This window comes from Bactrocera neohumeralis, unplaced genomic scaffold, assembly GCF_024586455.1.
Source record: "Bactrocera neohumeralis isolate Rockhampton unplaced genomic scaffold, APGP_CSIRO_Bneo_wtdbg2-racon-allhic-juicebox.fasta_v2 ctg6260, whole genome shotgun sequence".
NCBI classification, from domain to species: domain Eukaryota; kingdom Metazoa; phylum Arthropoda; class Insecta; order Diptera; family Tephritidae; genus Bactrocera; species Bactrocera neohumeralis.
The window spans coordinates 1-6,790 of NW_026093133.1; the positions used below are offsets into that span (position 1 = coordinate 1).

Genomic DNA, 6,790 nt, shown 5'->3' on the forward strand with positions numbered 1-6,790 from the left:
GTATTAATTAACGAGATATCTTCAAGAAATTTGGTATTTATTATTTTTTGTGCAAGGCAATCTCCGAAGAAATTAATGGCGTTGAGTCTTGATCAATACCAAGAGCCGGACACAAAACGATCATTCACATATGGGCCGACATCTCTTGGTTTTTGCACCATGATAATGCACCTACGAATAATGCATTGATTCTGCGTGAATTTTTCGTCAAATTTTCAATCAATACCGAACCACAACCACCATATTCGCTTGATCTAGCTCCTTGTGACTTCTGGCTTTTCCACAAACTTAAGGGGGGAGCCTGCCTTAGGAGGCCTAAAAAAGGCAGTTTTTCGTGATTTTTTTTAGGATAGAAAAAAACAAGCAAATGTAATGAAATTTTTACATCATTTTATTACATATTTAAACTTACAAAAAACATTTTTTAAAATTTAAAATATCGAAATACAGCCCACGTAGGTCGCAATTTTTGTCTGAAACAAAAAAATCAAATGGATAATTAATTTTCATTAGTCCTTCTTCTATGTGAACCTAAAAAAACCCGAAAAAAACGCGAAAATCAAAGTTTTTTTAGATTTGAAAAAAAAGTTGCATTTTTCACCAAAAAACCTAACTTCAATTTACTAAAAAATAGTTTAGAATTTTGTTTTCAAGAACTTTTTAGGTTCACAGAGGAGGTAATAAGATACTGAATCTAATAAGCTTTGGTTTTATACGATTGGTTGAATACTTTTTTTGTAATTTTGCCCGCCAATTAAGAAAAATCGTAAAAATGAAAAACCGAGAAATCGCGCGTCAAAGTTTTCGCTTTCTGCCCAAGCGCTAATATATCTGCTAGACACTCGGTCACTATTTCCTTTCTAGCTCCGAAAATATTTCGAATTCCCATCTAAAACTTTGGAGACATATTCTTAGATTATTTTTAAAGAGATTTAAGCTAAAAAAAAAATCGATTTTTGAAGCTTCTAAGCTAAAGCAGGCTCCCCTTAAACGACTGCTCTGGTTAAATCGTTTTGAGTTAATTGACGATTTTTATCGTGAATTCCAACTCGCATTGAACGTTGGCACAAGAGCGTTGGGGATTACCTGGGGTGGGGGTTGGTTTCCACAAACATAGCTTTTGAAGAATAAAATAAGAATTTTTAAATTATGAACAAATTCTAACTGTTTTGATTATGATTGCTGATATAGGTATCATGGTTATCTAGCTCTAGGGACATCTTTTATGGCCTTGTGAAAACTCTAATAACAATAAAGTGCGATTTTAGCCCGATTCTCTGAAGCTTATGTTTTCATGCAAATGCGGTGCCTTTGGTTTAAGTTTTGTAAGTTTTAATAAAACTGACTTTGAACTTAAATCTAGGAATGTCATCTTAGAAATTAAGCTCTTCCTCCTACCTTTTTTTTTGCTTAATGGAAATATACAATTTTACTTGCTGTAATTATTGAGTCTCGATTTTGTCATAATTTAGCTTAACCTATTTGTACCAGTCTTCCTATTTAAATATAATAACTGAAATGAATTTCTCTAATTACTACATTTTTCACATATTACCATTTGCTATAGAACGTAGTAGCTGCTATTAATGTCACTCATACGCCTTGCCCTCCTCATCTATATTCAGATAACAAATAAAATATGAAAAAATAAATAATGAAGTTCCCCATTTATTAACCGAAAGTATCTATTCACACTAATACATAAGTAAGAAACTTCTGTGTAAATTTATCGCTTTGGCATACAAATTCTTACATCAAATGTGCGCACTTACTTAACATATCCGAAAGCACATTGCTTATTGTTGAAATGGCTTACGAAACAATTAAATTAGAGCATTTGTGTGAAAAAGTGTGGTATGTTCTAAGAATATAAACTCAAGTTGTTTTACATATATACACCATACTTCCGTATACATCTATCTTTCTTATGTGCGATGGTACAAATACACATTTCCACTTTAGTTCAGCGGTTTTAGCACATGTCAACCCTGTTCCCTGTTTCTCACAATGCTTTTCGCTTAGGAGCAAATTCATTTCTCATGAAATATTGCAACAAATTTATACAATATATAGTATACCACATATTTTAAGTGTTTTCAACAAATATACTTAGTTTGCTAAACAATGGGAATAATTTTTAGAAGAATTCTCATTCCTTATAGCTCTAGTACAATGAAAGCCGTATATTGAAAATGTGCGAAACTGTTGGCGCATGGGTGTAATGTGAATGTAAGTATTTGCATTTGCATGCACGGCATTCTCAGACTTACATAACATGTTTGTACGTTGTGTTCCGTTGCAAGTGAGTTGTATAGTTAGTACAGTCTACCATGTGCGGCTTTCCGAGTAGAAATTCCTACTATGAAAGGAACTAGTTGTGCTACTTTCACAAAACGTTCTGCGGCATTATATTTCGTTCTTAAAGTTATATCAAATAGGCTTAAAGGAATTTGATTGAATAGAAATAAAATACATATGTATATGTTCATATAAAATGATTTGGATTACGTTTCGGTTTTTATCATAATATGTAAGCATGAGAACTTTGTTATGATCAGTAAACATAATATCCGCAAATAGTGTTCCACCAACATTTGAGAAAAAAAAATCTGACTCTCCAGGTAAAAATCTGTAAAATATTTGTTTCTTCTTTCACAGCTTTATTTCAAGCTCATCTGGCCTTTCTTTCATTTTGATTCGAACTTGGAAACTCCCACAAAAAAAAAATATACTTCATTAATTACATTCAAGCTTTTTCTAAATGGAAATTCTATATAGTTTTCTCATGACCTTCTTCAGTTAAACAACTTGTTCCATTAAATCACTTAACTTTACTCTTTACAACAGATTTTATCAAAACACCATAGACTGTATATTTTATAATATACCAAAAATAATTAATTCAAAAAGTAGCAAAAAAAAGTGTTTGTAACTGTTTCAGTTGCCAAATTATTCGCCAATTTGCCAAAAATTGAGATAAGCATATCGATACCCCGTTGCTGAGATTATGCACATTAAATATTGTAAAAAATAATAGCATGAAAAGATTCGCCATTTAATTTCCTTTATTAGTAGATATGAGTATTATAAGTTACTGTAAATAACACAAATGGCGTACGTCGAAACATTCTGAGGTTATATGGTATAATATCGAACTACATGACAAAGTTGTGAGCTGCTGAATTGCAACGCTAAGCCAAATCCCGAAATTAAATAGACAACATACGTTTTAAAGTTGCTAGTTCCCAAAACTATAATACTACTGCATATTAAAAAAAAAAAGGTTCCACGCACCTACGCGCGGATGAAGTTATACTTCTTAGAAATGCATATCATTTTGTATGAAAGAAAACTAGAAAACTTAAATTCACATTCTATAAATTTATTATAATTTATTATCTCCCCGAGCATGCCTTTGCCAACAAGTCGTCTTTTTTCGCGACGATGGCAAAAGCCAAAAATCATAAATTGCACAACTTTCTGGTGCTTCTCGCAAAAATCTGCGTCGATTTGTATTCACGATCACACGTATACATACATACATACATTACGCATGTTTGTAGGCGAAGCTGCTACAGCGGCAAGGGTTGACAATCGGCGGCCATTACTTTACTTATGCCATAGAACTTCTATTGCTACGAATATGGAAATGACAAGGAAATAATGAATGAATCCTGAGAAGTATAGTCTTAACTTTTCAACGGCCAACGCAGAGCGTTTCAACCAAAAGGAATTCATTCATTAAAATCACCACTCAGAAATTGTTTTATCCGTTGTAAGCGAACGATCATTTCTAATATGCCACAAGACAAAATTAGAAACGAACTTCTTAAACCTCACGCTGTCAGATAAAACGATATACCTCGTCATCGCGGGTCGATTTCCAAAAAATGTAAATGAAGACTAACTACAGTAATAATCCTGTAAAGTATAGCCTTAATTTTTGAAAGACCAACGCAGGGTTTTCAATAAAAGAGCACATAAAATAGTTAAGAATTCGCAGAAATGAAATACAAAGGAAAGAAAATGCAGTATAACTTCAATAATGCACATGCATACAAACATATGTACATATGCGCAGCAGCAGCAAGGAAAGAGGTAACAATCGGCGATCCATTGTATATTTCTTTCATGCATAACCAAACCATAATTAGGACAACGCAATTCAAGTGTCAATGGTGGTCTAGGTGGTAAGCGCTTCAAAAGTTACGGCGAGCACGTGCGTAGGTTCGAATCCCAACAGAATTTATTTTTTTTAAATTAAATATGTGATCTTATTTTATAATAACTCATCTATATAAATAACAAGTAAGGAAGGGCTAAGTTCGGGTGTCACCGAACATTTTATACTCTCGCATGAAAAAGTGATAATCGGGATTTCATAATACGTCATTTACATATTTTTCAAATACCGTATTTTTGTAAAGTTTTATTCCGCTATCATCATTGGTTCCTAATGTTTATACTCGTATTATACAGAGAAGGCATCAGATGGAATTCAAAATAGCTTTATATTGGAAGATGGCGTGGTTGCGAACCGATTTCACCCATATTTCGTACATGTCATCAGGGTGTTAAGAAAATGTTACATACCGAATTTCATTGAAATCGGTCTAGTAGTTTCTGAGATATGGTTCTTGGTCCATAAGTGGGCGGCGCCACGCCCATTTTCAATTTTTAAAAAAAGCCTGGGTGCAGCTTCCTTCTGCCACTTCTTCCGTAAAATTTAGTGTTTCTGACGTTTTTTGTTAGTCGGTTAACGCACTTTTAGTGATTTTGAACATAACCTTTGTATGGAGGTGGGCGTGGTTATTATCCGATTTCTTCCATTTTTGAACTGTATATGGAAATACCTGAAGGAAACGACTCTGTAGACTTTGGTTGACATAGCTATAGTAGTTTCCGAGATATGTACAAAAAACTTAGTAGGGGGCGGGGCCACGCCCACTTTTCCAAAACAATTACGTCCAAATATGCCCCTCCCTAATGCGATCCTTTGTGCCAAACTTCACTTTAATATCTACACTTTATAGGGTTTCGGTTTTCGCCATTTTGTGGGCGTGGCAGTGGGTCGATTTTGCCCATCTTCGAACTTAACCTTCTTATGGAGCCAAGGAATAGGTGTACCAAGTTTCATCATGATATCTCAATTTTTACTCAAGTTACAGCTTGTACGGACGGACGGACGGACAGACAGACATCCGGATTTCGACTCTACTCGTCACCCTGATCACTTTGGTATATATAACCCTATATATGACTCTTTAGTTTTTTAGGACTTACAAACAACCGTTATGTGGAAAAACTATATACTCTCTTTGGCAACTTTGAATAATATGATTTTTTTTTATTATGAAGATCTGAAATATTTGATCATTACTTATTTGGTAATGTTTCTTTATGGTATCGAAATTGATGGAGGTAATGGAAATTTAAAGTCTGTAAAAGGCAGTTTACAGGGTTAAAAAGGTAATTTAAAATTTAATAAATTAAAAAAAAATCTTATACTGGTTTAACAAAAAGAACTATAAGCAACCAGTGCTCATTTAAATATCTATATAAATAAAAATGAATCGTCAAAATGTATGTACGCTCATAACTCAATAGCGCCTGGACCAATTTGGACAATTCTTTTCTTAAATGTTGTTGAAGTTCAAAGATGGTTTTTACGGCGAGAAAAATTCGAACAATTTCCGGAAAACCCCTAAAAACAACATTTTTCTTTTCCCCATACAAACGTTACATACATACATACATACATATATGTACATATATAACAAGTAAGAAGGGCAAATAAGTTCGGGTGTCACTGAACATTTATACTCTCTGCATGGTAAAGTGATAATCGAGATTTCATTATCCGTCATTTACATATTTTTCAAATACCGTATTTGTGTAAAAGTTTTATTCCCCTATCATCATTGGTTCCTAATGTTTATACTCGTATTATACAAAGAAGGCATCAGATGGAATTCAAAATAGTTTTTTTATTGAAAAGGCGGGGTTTAAAATGATTTCCCCGCCATATTTTTACATGTCATCAGGGGGTTAAAAACATTTATATGTTTTGTTTTAAATTGGGCTTTGTAGCCCTGAGATATGCTTTGGGCCATAAGTGGGGCCCAAAGCCCATTTTCAATTTTTAAAAAACCCCCAAAGCGCTTCCTTCTGCCACTTTTTTCCGTAAAATTTTAGTTTCTGACGTTTTTTGTTAGTCGGTTAACGCACTTTTTGGGTTTGAACATAACCGTTGGGGGGTATGGGGTTTTTATCCCGATTTCTTCCATTTTTTGGGAAATGGGAAAAGGAAAAAACCAAAAAAAAACTTGAGAGCTTTAATAGAATAATAGTTTCAGATATGTAAAAAACTTATAGGGGGGGGGCCACGCCCACTTTTCCAAAAAATAAGTCCCAAAAATGCCCCCCCTTATCAGATCCTTTTGCCAAACCCCCTTTTAATTATTTTATTTATCTTGTTTTGACACTTTTTATTTCTTCTTCTGCCTTTTTTGGCGGGGAGTGGGGCTGATTTGCCCCTCTTTTGGGAAATTTCTAACCTTTTTGGGGGCCAAGGAAACATGTGTACCGTTTTATCATGATATCTCAATTTTACTTGTTACAGCCGCACGGACGGACGGACAGGGGCGGGTGGGCGGACGGACAGACGGGAGGGGCAGACGGAGGAAGGAAGGGAATCCCCGGGTTTCGACTCTCCTGTCGCCCTGATCACTTTGGGATAATAACCCATATCTGACCTTTTTTTGTTTTAGGATTAAAAAAACCCCAGGTG

At 34.4% G+C, this 6,790-nt stretch overlaps 1 pseudogene; it reads right to left on the minus strand.

The window, feature by feature from the left end:
- Nucleotides 1–3,749: 3,749 nt before the first annotated feature.
- On the minus strand, nt 3,750–3,938 carry LOC126767427 (small nucleolar RNA U3; annotated as a pseudogene).
- Nucleotides 3,939–6,790: the final 2,852 nt, after the last annotated feature.